Source organism: Leptosomus discolor, chromosome 2 (genome assembly GCF_034619465.1).
Source record: "Leptosomus discolor isolate bLepDis1 chromosome 2, bLepDis1.hap2, whole genome shotgun sequence".
Taxonomy (NCBI): Eukaryota; Metazoa; Chordata; class Aves; order Leptosomiformes; family Leptosomidae; genus Leptosomus; species Leptosomus discolor.
This window is the reverse complement of record NC_141392.1, coordinates 2,343,111-2,357,325: the sequence shown is the minus strand read 5'-3', so window position 1 is coordinate 2,357,325 and position 14,215 is coordinate 2,343,111.

Genomic DNA, 14,215 nt, shown 5'->3' with positions numbered 1-14,215 from the left:
CCTGTGTGAGGGTCAGAAGCAGAGGGAGGGAGCCCACCTGAGGAGCAGAGCTCTGGGGTTGACTCTGCCTCACGGTGGGCACAAGCGTATAATCCACGCCGATGACGACAACTACCGTTTGGCAGGTAATCCACTAATTAGCAATTCAGTGAGTTTTTACACCCAAGCTGAGATTTCTCACAAGTGCTTCATGGCCATGCGCTACTTCCTATCTAACACACGCTCTTCCTCCCCTCGCAGGCTGGATGCGTTCGGGCTGACAGCACGAGCAGACCCCCCCTCAGTCTAAGGGCTGGGTGTGCGGCGGACGAGGAGCAGGAGGGATGGAGGCCAGCAGCACGGCGAGGGGTGAGTTAGCTGACGTTGTCCTGCCTTCCAGCGTGGCCAGGGCTTGCTGGAGTTCCTTTTTTTCATACTGCATTCCCTCCAGGAGGGCCATTTGTCTCTTCAACCTCTTTCTAGGAGGGAATTAGAGGACGGGATGCCGCGATGGAGATGCCTCATTTAGCCCCATCTGCTCCGTTGTTGTGTACCAGGGCATGGCTGTTCCTCAGCACCCTTCCAGCCCTATCACCAAGCACCTCCATGCCTTCTCTCCTCAGAGGGACCAGGAAGAAGGTTTCCAGAGCGAGGGACCACAATGACACGTAGTCTTTTCCCTCTGCTCACGTTGACTCCCATCGCTCCAGTCCCCCGCCAGTTTTGCCTCAGCCTCTCTGGCTCTAGCTCATTCACAGCCTCCAGCAGGGGACAAAGCCCTTCCCCAAAGCCTTTTCTAAGTTCTGCTCATGATAGCCTTTGAGTGCCACAGGTATGAGCGAGTTATTCATCAGCATTTTCCCTGTTGAATCGGGTGGTTTCATTACCTTCATACCTGATGAACTGAGGGACAGAAACAAAGCCAAATTCATTCAAAACTATCATTAATTTGGGATGCTAGATTTGCAAAGATCTTCAAGTCTGTTTTTTCAGGGTTTACATGGGATTTTATGTGTTTGAAGCATGAGTCCACCTGGTTATAACGGACGGGATAAATCAGGCTCATTACTCAGAAAACAAGGAACGAGTTGCTCCCAACGAACCTCTTACTTTATGCAACCTTTCCCTGACAGCAAGGAGCTCAGTGACAGAGGAAGAAAGCAAGCCAGTCCCTTGGGGTGGGCAGCGTGAGATCATTCTTCTGCTTTTTGCATTTCCCTGATTTAGTCCTTCCCCGCGTGGGTCATGTGCAGCAGCCAGAGCAGCTCTCAGAGAGGGAGCTGCCTCCTGCCTTACCTCCCCCACCTGCACTCCCAGGGGAGACTCCTCCTGAGCACAGTGAGGTGGGGAGACACCTTTTAGCAGCAGTGCTGTTGGATGCTCTGCGGACCGAAAACTTTACCACGATACAAAGGAGTAACAGCTGCACCAAAAAACCCACCATCCTGGAGATGTTGGAAGTCCTGTCAAGCTGGACTGCAGGAGCCGCAGGAAAGCAGAGCAAGCTCAGCATATAGAGGAGCTTCAGAGGACAGAGGAGCTTCAGAGGACAGAGCAGTCCAGCTGCAACTAGTCTCTACAGAAAATAAATGGGCCAGGGAGCGTCCAAAGATGCATGGCTTTTCACTGGGGCAGCTCTAGTTAGGCTGAGTGGGGTTTTACCAACATCGATTCCCGGCCCCAACAGGCAAGCTTGCACTTCCCAACCACCCGTCTGTCAGAACTCTGTTCGGTGTGGGCAAAGCAGCCGTGTTTGGTTGGGGTTTTTTTCCCCTAATCTTCTCCTCAGAAGTGAATGACCCACTTTAGATGAAACATTAAAACAGCCCAAGGCGTATTTCCAGCTTTGAAAACCCCAGCTTGCACAGCTAACACATGGATCAACTTTGGAGCAGGCACAGAGGAATCAAGGCTTTGAAACTAGTGTCTCTAGTGTAGAAGTGAGGCTGGATTTAAGGAAAGGGTAGCAGTCAGGCTAGCGGTCAAGCTATAGCATTCCTAGCTTCTCTTTTTGTGTAGAGTACCACAGACGTGCCATCATGCTGCTGTTGGAAAGCCCAGAGATGACACAAGACCTGTAGTGCACCAGAAGGCTTCGCTGGCAGAGCATGGAGATCTCCCAATCCCTTTCTCCCTCCCTCTCCCAGAGCCAAAGCAGGCTCCGGCTCTCTTGTGCTTCAGTTCCAGACTAATTTTTATCTCTTCCCTCTGAAGAAGACTTTAACATGTAGGACAGACCTTCCCATGCTCATCCCTATCTTCAGATTTGATCCCTTGCTCTTTACAGTAGCCCTTTAATCTGACTCAGAAAACAAGCCTTTATCAGAAAGCACCTGCCTTCTCTTTCACCAGGCTCCCCAGCAGAACTACGAGGCACCAGAAAGCCTCTAACACATCAGCCCTGGCTCTACCGGTCTGAACACTCTGAGCACCGACCTATCGATTTCTGGACATCCAACAGCCCCGGCTGCCACTCAGGCAAACATCTGGGACAGAAGTCCCTGTCTCGTGCCTGATCGTGATGCTGTCCCCTCAGCAGATGGCTCGTCCCTCATCCCTTGCTGTCCACAAGGGAGGGCAGCACAGCCCTGGGCCAGCAGCAGGGGACTGGGATGCAAGGTGGACTGCCCAGCTTTCTGAGCTTTCCGGGATGAAGCATCAGCAAGCAGGACACAGGCAAGGTGAGGTATCAGCTCAACAGGGTGAAGGTCTTTCCTCTTGAACTGATAGATTCAGACCCCCTGGATTTATACATTCCTACAAATGTGTATTAGGAAGGGGGGTCTTTTCCATTTGTTAACTTTCTTCTCCATGCTGAAATCACTGGTGATGCTGGATACAGACAGGAGATAAGTGGAACTGGGTAGGAAAGAAGTCACAGAGACAGCCCTAGAGAGGAGAAGGAGAGGTGTTATAAGGGACGGCAGTGTTGGTTTCCACCTCCCACAGGAAGCAAAGAAATAAATAGGAGCCTTGGCTTTAGAGTGGGATGGGTGCAAGTGGGAACCCTTTGGCTGTAGAGGTGGTGTAGGCCCAAAGGGACATTCACCTGGGATCACACCACAGCCTGGTCACCCTGAAGGTCCACACCAAGGTGTTTGTGGTTGGAGGGTAACGCGTGTGTGCTGGGACCAACCAGACAAACCCAGACCAATGACTCCAATGACTGTGTGCCAGCTTCAGGGAGGGAAATCTGAGTCTTGACACCTGCTTTGTGGGTTGGGAGGAGGAAAGAGAACTAATCCTCCAGACAGCTTTCTTCATGCTCCGGGAATGATTTCCCACGGTTTGGAGGTTCTTCATCCCCCACATTCTTCTTCCACTTCAATCTCTGCCAAGTCTCACTCCATTTGAATCAATTTTAAAGGCACTCTTTAAAGCCTCTCACAAAGGGTTTCATAATGTGTTCCAACAGGAGCCATGGGGAAAAAGAAAAATCCCCTCTTTTATTATCCCAGCTGGAGAACGCTCTCCTTCAGAGCACCATAAAACGGTTGTGTATCATGCCCAGAGGGTCTTTGCTGCACATTAAAGCCCAGGGTGGGTGAAATGTCAGCTACAGTTCAGCCCAGATGGGATCCCTTAGGCTTTGAAATACAGTCTTTGGCTCCCTTAACGTCACCCTGTCCTCCTCACGGGTATAAAAAGGACAGAGAGGCCACCAAATGATGCGACATTAACATCAGAGGCTGTGTCCATCCTTCCTCAGCCTGGAATGTCATTGCTCCTAAAAGCATTACGAACTGGCAGACAAGCCAGATACAGGGGCCAGCTCTGTTAACAGAAGCCTGAAAGCACATGGAGAGGACAGGCATCATCAGCCCATGTCTGCCAGAGGATCATTTCTTAGGAAATCTCATAGAATTTTACAGGTACCAGCTGGTTAACCCGAAAGGCTGAGGACTGGGATCAACCCCCCTGCAACTCTCCTATTCACAGACCCCAGCTAACTCTTCTTCCCAAGCAGGATTGTTCCCGAAACAGCACGTGGAGAACACAAAGCTCACTGAAGGAAGGTCACTCCTCTGGAACAGTCAAGAGGCAGGGAAGAAAAGCCTAGAGTGATGAGAGCTGAGCTCCTGTCCTCAGCACTAGACTGTGGCCAAGTCATAGCCCAGGAGCTCACTCCCTTGAGTCTGGCTGTGGCGTTGTCCTGTCTGAAGCCTTGCCCGACGCACTGCCTTGGACGTGTGCCTGGCTAATGGATGGGACCCACCGTCCTCCGGTGACAGGAGACAGACACGAGGAACGAACCTCACATGGCTAATGCTCTACCTTTCAAGTGAACAAAAAGCTCTGTCAACAGCCTTCAAATAAAAGGAAAAAATAAAAGGATGGTTTATATTTAGCTGGTGCTGTGGAACCCACAGGCTGCATGCTAATTAGCTGGGAAAAGTAATGAGCTCAACCTGAAGCACGGGGAAGAAGAGAGGGTCTAAAAACCAAGATTTTTATCTGAACTGTTGAGACTGCAGAAAATTATTTCTGTTGGGTTGTTTGTTTGTTTCCTGGTGTTTATGGGCAAAAAATCATAAGGGACGTCAGTGGATAATGACAGTCTGGTAAATACCCAGTCTCCAGAGGGCTTTCCCATTTAACACTCACCTCATTGTGTGGAGACTAGCAAGGCCATGAATCAGTGCTGCTGACTGTGACCGTAGGGCACAGGCACCTAGCTTCCTAACCCCTTCATTTAGACCAGGGCTGTGTGTCCCCTCCAGGTAGAAGGAAATCAAGGTTTAGCATCTGCCATCAACCCTACCAGAAAAGTCACAGCCAGTGCTGTGATCCTGATGGGTACCATCTCCCATGTTGCCTGCAGAGATTCCAGAGACAGTAAATAACGGGTAAGGATGAGTCTCTGCTTTCAATGTGGCTTTTACTACAGAAAGAAAAGTGGTCCCCCTAAAATGCTGTGGGGTGTTCTCCAAGCAGCATCCTCCCATTAAGGAGCTCTGCACCTGAGCAGAAGGCCCCCTTCCCAAGGAAAGCAGAGCAGGGCTTCTCCTGGAGTTAGTGGAAGCAGGAAAGAAAATGCCTTTATATTCCCCTGCCAAAAGGCCTTTCTGTTCTCCTTAACTCAATTATTAATCTAAATATGTCTGCTCTGGTCTGCTCAAGTCAAGGTATGTCTCTGGTTTGGTCTGCCTGAGGCTGCTCTGATGGGGTTTATTTGAATCTGGTCTGGTTTGTCCCTAGCTTAGCTTTTTCCGATTTCGTGGAGTTTGATTTAGTTTGATTTGCTTCAGCATCCCTCAGCAACTCATGACCAAAGTTTTTTTTTGCCAGGTTGGCAGGTTGCTCCACATGAAACCCCAATGAACACAAAATGAGAAAGAAGTTATTTTCTGAGCAGGCTTAAAACCAGAAGAAATAAAAAACCAAACCAAGCCAAAAAAAACCCCAAAAAACCAAAAACCAAACCCAAACAAAACCCCTTAGGATAAATTCAGATCAAACTCATTGCAACCGGCCAAACTAACAATGGGCTCAGCAGCAGCCTTGGAAAACTCCACACTGATCTGTTAGGAATGACAATAAGATCAGCTGCTGCTTTAATCAACTGATTGAACACAGCAGGGGGGCTCTTCCAGCTTGCTTTAGGCTTGCAGCTTCCAGAGCAGTTTTCCCCAGGGCACAGTAAAACCTAACCCCTTTGTTCCCGGCCTGGAGGAGAAGGTTCCAGCTCAGGGGAAGAATCACTGCGATCCCAAGGGCTGGGGTGAGACCATGGAGGACCACATAAAGTTTTGAAAACCCCAGTCTGGACTGACCACATGCTGGACCACATCAGAGCGTGGCGGGGAAGAAGACCACCACGTATCTGAGATCCATCACGCGCTCCAGTCTCACATTTCCCAACCACACTTAGCAGGTTCCTGCCTTATCTCAGCTCTCCGCCTCGTCTGCACCCTCCTCTCACCTGCCACAGGGGCAGGAAGGAGCCTCTCCTCTGGACATCACTGAGGAAATAAATGATATAATAATAATAATAAAGAGAAACCTTTATTCCTCCTCCACCTGCCAAAGAAAGGACGCAGTGTGGGGGTGCTTGAATGCACCAGCTTAAGGACTCCGCTCCCAAGTCTGCAGAGTTAACTTTTGCCCTGTGTGAACGTGGGCTGCCTCAGACACACACAGGCTTAGGAGCTCCTCGGATCATCGCAGCGACCTTGCTGTTTGTGAGACAGGAGTCCCAGCTCAATTTGAGACGCCCTGGCACTTTGTAAGCCGGACCAAGGCAAAGGGAATTGCAGTCTAATGAGATGCCAGTCCCAACTGGGAGGCTGCTCAAGGAGGGAGCAGGCGGAGGAAGCTCTGACAGCGAAAGGCAGGGAAATTAATAGGAAGAACAGCAAGGCAAAGTGACAGAGACCTGTCGCCTCCTCAGCTAACACGGGGGCAAGGAATGGAAATGAGGAGCGGAAGGCACAGGGATAACACGATAAAGGTTAATGTAGAGAGGATGCTGCCTTGAACAGATAGCACAGTTAAAACCAGGCGAGCAGCTGGTGCGCTCTAGAAATCTCCATCACTGCTGAAAGGAGAGATGCTGTGGTGCAGGAGAGGCTGCCGGGAACCCCGGGTCACGGGCTAGGAGACAAGAGCCACCGCAGGGGGGGAACTGCAGCCCCGTCGCTGAGCCCGGAGGTTATCTGGGTCACACTCCTGTTGGGGCTGATCACGTCCCAGGAACACAAACCCTGCCAGATGCTCTGACGCAGCTCTGGGGATCTCCACAGCAGACGGTGGTGGGCAAAGGGGCCAGAGGAGAGTGGCCGGTGAATCCCCTGGGCGAGTGCACTGAATCCAGAGGCATCCTGCGAGCCTCCTGCAGCAGGGCAGGGGCGAGGGGCAGGGGCGTTGCTCAGGAGCTGGGGTAATAGCCAGGGCAGGGTGGGACTGGTACAGAGATAACACCACCTGCCCGAAGAACAGAGGTTCGGACAGAGCGACACGGGTGAGGCGAGGTGAAAACACGCTCGGGATGAGTGTTGTGCTCACTGAGCGCAGGATCCACTCTCTGCTTCCAGCTCTGGCTCCCACGCTCCCAAAATCTCCTGCCCCCCAGGATCCTGGGCCAGCAGGGTCCAGAGGAGCATCTGACATAGCAGACCTTGTCTGCAACAGTGACTGACCTTGGGGAGCTGCATCTGGCCCACCACTCCCCCTCGAACCTTTCTCCTTCCCTCCACGCCAGCCCCTCCAAGTCCGCACTTGCTGCCTGGCTCCTTTCCTGCTCCAATCATTTTCTTGAGCAAACACAATTTAGAGGGATGGCGAGCGGGGGGGCTGCGGAAGGGAAGGCTATTACTGTTCTTTCTGGGTAAAGTGGGCCTCATTACGAGCTCTCTCCATGGCTGGTCAATACTGCTTCCCCGGAGGCTGAGGGACATTTCATTATTCCTCGCATTACCTTGTTCATCTCCTCCACATTTCAGGGGGTGTTTATTGAACGCTTTGCATAAGCAGCTTTGGAGCAGAACAGCACAGAGAAAGCACGGACAGAAAACACTCTTGACTAACCTGGAGCAAGCAAGTAGCGTCTCCCAGCATAGCCCCCACCCCCGGCCAGCAGCCACCGCCTCCTGCTGCGGGTGGTAGCACCATCCCTCTCACATGAGGCTGGAGAAAGCAGGTTCCTCCTCCCACGCTGCCCCAGCGCTGCATCTGGAGGCAGAGGTGGCAGTGAGGATGAAGGAGCAGAGTCTGTTTCTGGCTTCGGTCCCAAGGCACAGAAGAAGCCTTTTGTCTGCGCTACAGACAGCGCACCACAAGCCCCGCGACGGGGATGAACACAAACTCATAAAGCAACTTCTGTTCAGATTACAATAAAATGTGTTAAACGGCTGCTCACCATGATTATTTTCCAATTAGGTTTTAGTTTAGCTCAATTACTTTCCCACTGCTGTTCAGTGAATCTTACCCGTTTTTCCCTTTAAATGGCTGCTCCACGGTTTTCCCCGCGTAGAGGCCAGCTGGGCTGTCGGACCCTCTGGCAGGGCAGCAGAGCCCAGGTCCTGAGCAGACCATGGGTCTTCAGCTAGGTGCTTGCTGGAGGGGCTTGGGTAGCCCACAGGCCACCTCTCTGGGGAGGCAGCTTCCTTTATTCACCCTTACTTCAGCCCTGGGAGCTTCCCCCTTTCCCCATTCCCAATCCTCGGTCCTTCCTGTCCCTGGCATTGGATCCAAGGCACGAGGTGCTGCCCATCCAGAAGGCTCCCAAGCCCAGGGGGCTCAGAGCAGCCCTTCCCCTTGCAAGCCAGCAACAGAGCTCAGTGGACATTATTTTCTCTTTCCTTTTGTTTAATAACCCTCACCTCTCCCTCTCTGTCTTTGCACAGGCCTGGGAGACATAGGGACCTCTCTTTGTTTTGGATGCATCCCTATTTAGGAGGTTAATTACGAAAACTGTAATTCCATGGCCCTCCTAATGTTAAATGGAACAAAGGTTAATTGACGTGATTATGGCTTATGAGCTGAATTGCAGTCCTTAGTGGGACGGACGATTTCAGGCATATGGGCCGCAATTATTTCTCCCTCTTGGCTCATTGGGGTTTTGCTAAACCCATAGTAGGGACCTAATGATACTTAATGGCATGAAGAAAAAGCAGTTAATCGTTATGTAGCCCTCTAAAATTTAGTGTTCTGAAAGCTGAGCTGACTGCCATAGGGTGTTTTTTGAGTGATGGACGTGAAAGTGCAATAACGGTCCTACCAGGCAAGACCAGAGACCTGTCTCTCTCAGCAGCCTGTCTCCAACCAGCAGCAGACGAGGGCAGGGCAAGCACGCCATGGGATTTCCCCAGATTACTCTCCCAGGCACCTTTGGCTTCGAGACATCCTGGGTCACAGGTGACATCCCTGGGTTTAATACTTCATGACGGGTTTTTCCTCCACAGAGCTGTCCAGTCACGTTTGGGACGCTCCAGGTACCCGCTGCCCAGGCGTTTCACAGCTCAGCAACGCTCCCAGCTCCTCTGGTCTCTTCTGAAACTGCCGTCTGCCAGTTCCCTCTGAGCCCCCCAGTACCGATGCTGGGACAGAACAACTGGTCCTTGCTCTCCTTCCCCACGATACTCATGATTTCATAGCTCCGCACTTGTCCTCCTTCCAGGCAGGGAAGCCCTAGCCCAGTTTATCATTTTTCACACTCAAGTCAGTCCCCACCTTTGGTCATCCTTGCTGCTGCCCTGCTTTAAGCCTTTTTTAGCTCTACTATATAAACCACATTGGAGCTGGAGAAGCCAGAGATGTGTTCCCTACTCGGCACGCTGGCAGTGGCAGGATGATGTTCTCTGCTTTCCCTGATTTTCCTTCCCACGGCAGGGCTCGCAGGAGCTTCCTCCGCCTCCGAACCATCTCATTGAACTGCCACGCAACAGGCTCAAAAGGATCGCATCGGGTTTGCAGCAGATATATGACCTACCGTGGCGTAAGACATGGGTGAAGAGCTTCAAGAAACGTAACAGACCCTCCCAGCACTCAGGGCTTCCAAACCAATTAATAGTGTCCTCGCAAGCAGCTCATTCATCGCTGTCAGTTCTCCAAAAGAGCTATAAAAGAGCTCGAATTAGAGCAAAATATGCCTGACTGCTGCTGAGTTATGCCCGGATGTAATTCTGACAATGTACATAAAGCACAGTCACAGAAAAACCTATAGATTTTCCTTGACCCTTTCCTCTTTACTTTAAAATCCTCTCTGGGCAGAGAACAAGCACAGGGACTCCACGCATCAAAGGAATCCGTATACAAGAAGCAAGAACAACTAAGGAACCGTACTTTCTCTCACAGTGGGCACATTTCAGCATTACGGTTGCAGCCACCGATCCTTCTGTCACAAGAACACAAGCAGTCATTCTGGATAGACAGGTATTGAAATTCCACACAGTATTTCCATGGGTTGCTGTAAAGACCATTTCCCCCAGCCATGCAGCAGGATTTCAGACGCGTTCTCTGAATTTCAATGGTGCCCATGCAGATGAACAAAATAATGCACATTTTTGATGGCACATTTGGCTAGAATGGCATTAAATCTACAAGAATAAATTCAATTAGTAGAATCGTTCATTCCCCAGCATTTAACTTATTTACACTGAATAAACACATCAGACAAGCCCCTCTCTAGAGATTACGCACAAATGCTTGGCAATGGGAACGTACTCCTCGGTGCGTGTGAGTATAATGTAAGGAAATGAAGAATTTTTTTGCAAAATAATAATTATTTTGCATTTATATCGAACATTATAGTCAAGGATCTCAAAGCACTTGACAGGTGAGGAGTGATATAACGCTGCCTTTTTTTAATCTTGCTCACAGGGGCTTATCCCTACAGCATCACAGGACTTTACTGGCTGCAGTACACAGGCCCCGAACACAGAACTCCAGCCGTCCTGCAGGCACCCCACCTCTGACCAACCAAAGGCGCCCTGCGGCCACCGACGCCACGGAAAGAGCAAGCAGACCTGAGGGCACGCGCTGGCTCTTCGCTAGAGCTTTGTGCCAGGGAACTGCCTAGATGGTGCTGGGGAAGGAGCCAGGCTTCACCGCTGCTGGAGGAAGAGCGACAATGCCCAGAAGATCCCACCAAACTGTCCCAGCAGAAGTTGTCTCCGAATCCAGACATCATTTTAACCTCAACGGGCTTTGGCACAGAGAGGCAGGGAGCCCGATTCAACCTTATTTTCCATTTGTGTACGCGGACCTTTTCTCCTCACTGCCGACAGTGACCAGGAGGTGAGACGGCCTCACGCTCAACCCCTCCTGTGTCAACAAGGGAAGGTGTCCTTGTGGGGACAACGCACTCATTCTCACCCGTTTCCTAACAGCCTGAATTGCCAGGAGCTCCCCAGCTTCTGCTGTCACCTTCAGATTTCTCTTAGACCCCTTCTCCCCACGCTCCCACACCTTCCTCTCCCCTCGAGAGCCGCTCTCCTCCAGAGGAGCAGAAACCCCAGCAGACGCTCAACGCTTCTCAGGGCGGGGGGCGGCGCGTCTGGGGCTCTGTGAGTCACCGTCTTTGTCAGGGGGTGCAGACGGGACTGCCTGGACTCACTTCACAAATGGCCATCGCACCGAGGCGGCTCGATGCACAGCGAGGGGGTCACTCTGAGCTTGGCAGCAGAGACGAGCTGCATAATACAGACCTGCTCTTCCCTCCCTGCTCTCCACCGCGGCGCCTTTTGTTTTCAGCATCACAGGCCCCCGCTTCTCTTCCAGCTAATGGCTCCTTTGGCAAGTGCCTTCAATAGGCTGCTTGAAAGGCACAGCTCTGCTGCAGAGGGGAGGACGAGATTCAACGGGAGGGAGGATGAGGAAGGCAGGCAGACATCAGCAGCGAGGTGGGAAGGAGAGGTGGAGGGATGAGAAAGCAACGTGCAGAAGGCAGTGAGGGAGAGACAGAAGGGGCGGGGGGAAGGAAGGATCCTTTTCAAGTTGTTAACAGCATGGTCCTGAGCACACCTTTCCTGAGCACGCCCACGGACAGGGGACACCTCGATCGTGAGCGGAGAGGGAAGCAGGGAAGGGGGGCAGGCAAACAAGGTGTAGTCCCAGCGGATGGACAAAGGGTGCCTTCCAAAGAGAGGCTGTTCTCGCTCCTGCAAACAAGACGCTGATCCCTCAGTGCTCTGGTCTCCCAAAGGAGGACACCCTTCCCTTTTCCCCCTACCATAAAGCTGGTTCTGTTCCTGCTTCCCCAGCAAGAAGGGTGCCTAGGAGACCTTGCTCCTTCGGCTGCCAGAGGTGTTTGGAGGGAGGATGGCGGAGGCAGAGCAAATCCCTGGCCTTTTCTGTTCTCTGTCTGCAGGTTCATTTGCTCAATCGAGCCTTGGCCACAGCTCAGCAGAGATGCCCAGGGTCACTTTATCTTGCCTGTTTGTTTGGGCAGCCAGTCAAGCAGCAGCTAGCAGCAGAAACTACGGGATTTTTCTCTTTGGTGCATGCGGGCAAAATTAAATGTGATTCGAACTCGCTGCTGGATCGGCACCAAACGAGCCCCTCAGGGCATGAGCTGTCAGGCAGTCGAGGAGGGGCTCCCTTCCCAGCACAGCGAGAACTTTCCCCGCCACAGCAGCGCAGGCAGCGTGGCCAGGAGATCGCCCCCGCTCCTGCAGATCGCTTGCTGCCAGAAGGCTGCCCGGGCTGCCTGCCACGGAAGAGGCTGGTGGCCTCTGTCCCGCTTCCTCCTCCACCTGCGGGGAGAGCGAGAGGCACGTGACGCCCACCTCTGCGCGCTCAGGGGTGCACCCCAGCACACGCATGCCCTCGGGCTCCCCAGCCTCCCCAGGGAACTTGAGTGTCCTGCACAAAACTCACTGGACTCCGGCCCCTCTCATGACTTCTGCTTTGGGCCAGCTCCAGGACCACGAAGGTCTCCTCGGTCAGCTCCAGGAGGAACGCTTGGCGTTGTCCAAATGCAAGGCTCGTCTTGCAAAGAGGCAGGTGGTGGCTTCCAGGAGTCCAAGGCTCCCTCCTCTTGATCAGTTCCCCAGGGAAATCCAGTCCCTGGCTGTCTCAGCACCCAACTGATGCCTTGCTACGCCACGGCCTGAAGTCTCCAGCGAAGGAGAGGTACTAAATATGGTTCTGCTCTGCAGACATGACTCACATTCTGGCAGGGTCATCCTGCTCTCTGCACGTGCTCAGGATTTGCTTTTCTTAGCCCACTTTTCCCTTGCTGCTGTCCTTCCCATCTACCCACCCACCTGCCAGGGCTGCCTAACAGGACCATGAAGATCATGAAATCTGTCCCAGCTGTTAAAAGCACAGCTTGTGCACAAATGTCCTCTTTGAAACACCTCCAGCAGGTGCCACAACTTGCAGTTCCTGCCCTTTCCCAGCCGGGCTTGGTCCAGCAGGCGATTGCTCCTCTCCCACCCCTTGCCTGCTCTGCTGGCTCCAGTGGAGTGGCAGAACACCAGGACTAACACCCGCAGGGCCAGGCTCCCCGTGAGCAACTGAGAAATGAAGGCAAGAGAACGCCCCCTACAATTAGGGCTGTTCCCTTAATTTGGTAGCTGGAGCAGCTCAGGGTCAAGCAACAGACCAGACAGGTTTCCGCTGAAGACACTTGCTCTGTAACCCCAGCCTTATGGCAGCCCCACGGCCGTCAGGTTGCTCTGCGGAGCAGTTGTCTAGAAGCAACCTCCTCCTCCAGCCTCCTGTGCCTCCCAGGACACCTCAGTCTCTGGGAGCGTTGACCAAAAAAATCAAAGATCGACCAAGACGCCAGGCTTGGCGGGGAAAGGAGCGTGCTTTGCCAGCTTCATCGCCTGGAGAAGCAGTCCCTCCTCCCCCAGGCCCAGGAGAAAGAACGAGTTGGTAGAGGAACGCCGGGCCGAGCCCTCCCTTGCCTGCTTTCCCGCCCCACAGCACAGCCCCATCATGGCCATGAGGCTGAAAAAAAAAATGGCCAGGATTTTTTTTTCAAGCACTTGTCACGTTTCCAGGGCAGGAAGACTGCAAGCCTCTTAGGAAGGGGTTCAGAGATGTCCCAAGGCAAAACCCCTCAGGCCAACCTCTGTGAGGGGCCCTGAGCGTGGGGGGTTTGGGCTCCAAGGACCCTTCCCTCTTCACGGGGACATCTACAGGAGAAGTTTTCTTGGAGGGAGCAGCACCTCACAGAGGGAGAGAGGCAGCGAGAGGACTTGTTAGGGGGAAAAAATCAAAGCCGTGTGTATGCTAATGGGAGGATGAGGTGAGGGATGGCAGCATCCCAGACAGGCAGGAGGGTCCCCTTCCTCCTGCTCCCTCGGGGGTTCATTACAGGCTGGTGCCTGTGAAGCGGCACAGCCACCCGAGCCCGTGTCACTCCCCACCACCCCGCCTATCGACAAATCCCTTCCCACGGGAGCCCAGTTAATTTGCTTCCCGTCTATTGATCCCCGTGGCAAGTCACCATTAGCAGCGGCTCCGCCTGCCTCCTCCGCCTCGCTCCGCTTGGCGCTGGGGAGGAAGGGCAGCGGCGGGCTCATTACTGGAGAGAGGCCTTTAGGGGCATCCAGAGACGAAAGGGGCCGAATCGCTCCCTGGGCCCACTCCCCCTCAGACAGAGACCCTTCTTATTTATAAGGCCGGCAGCATCCCCCTGATTAGGGAATGCTTTCAGGCTCCCTCTCCCCTGCACTCAGCATATTGATTAGCCTTTGTTCGCTGCTTTATAAACCCGCTCGTTAATGGGCTGGGAGCTTGTAAACGCGCATTGGATTTCTTTTTAAATCTGCCGGAGCGAAGG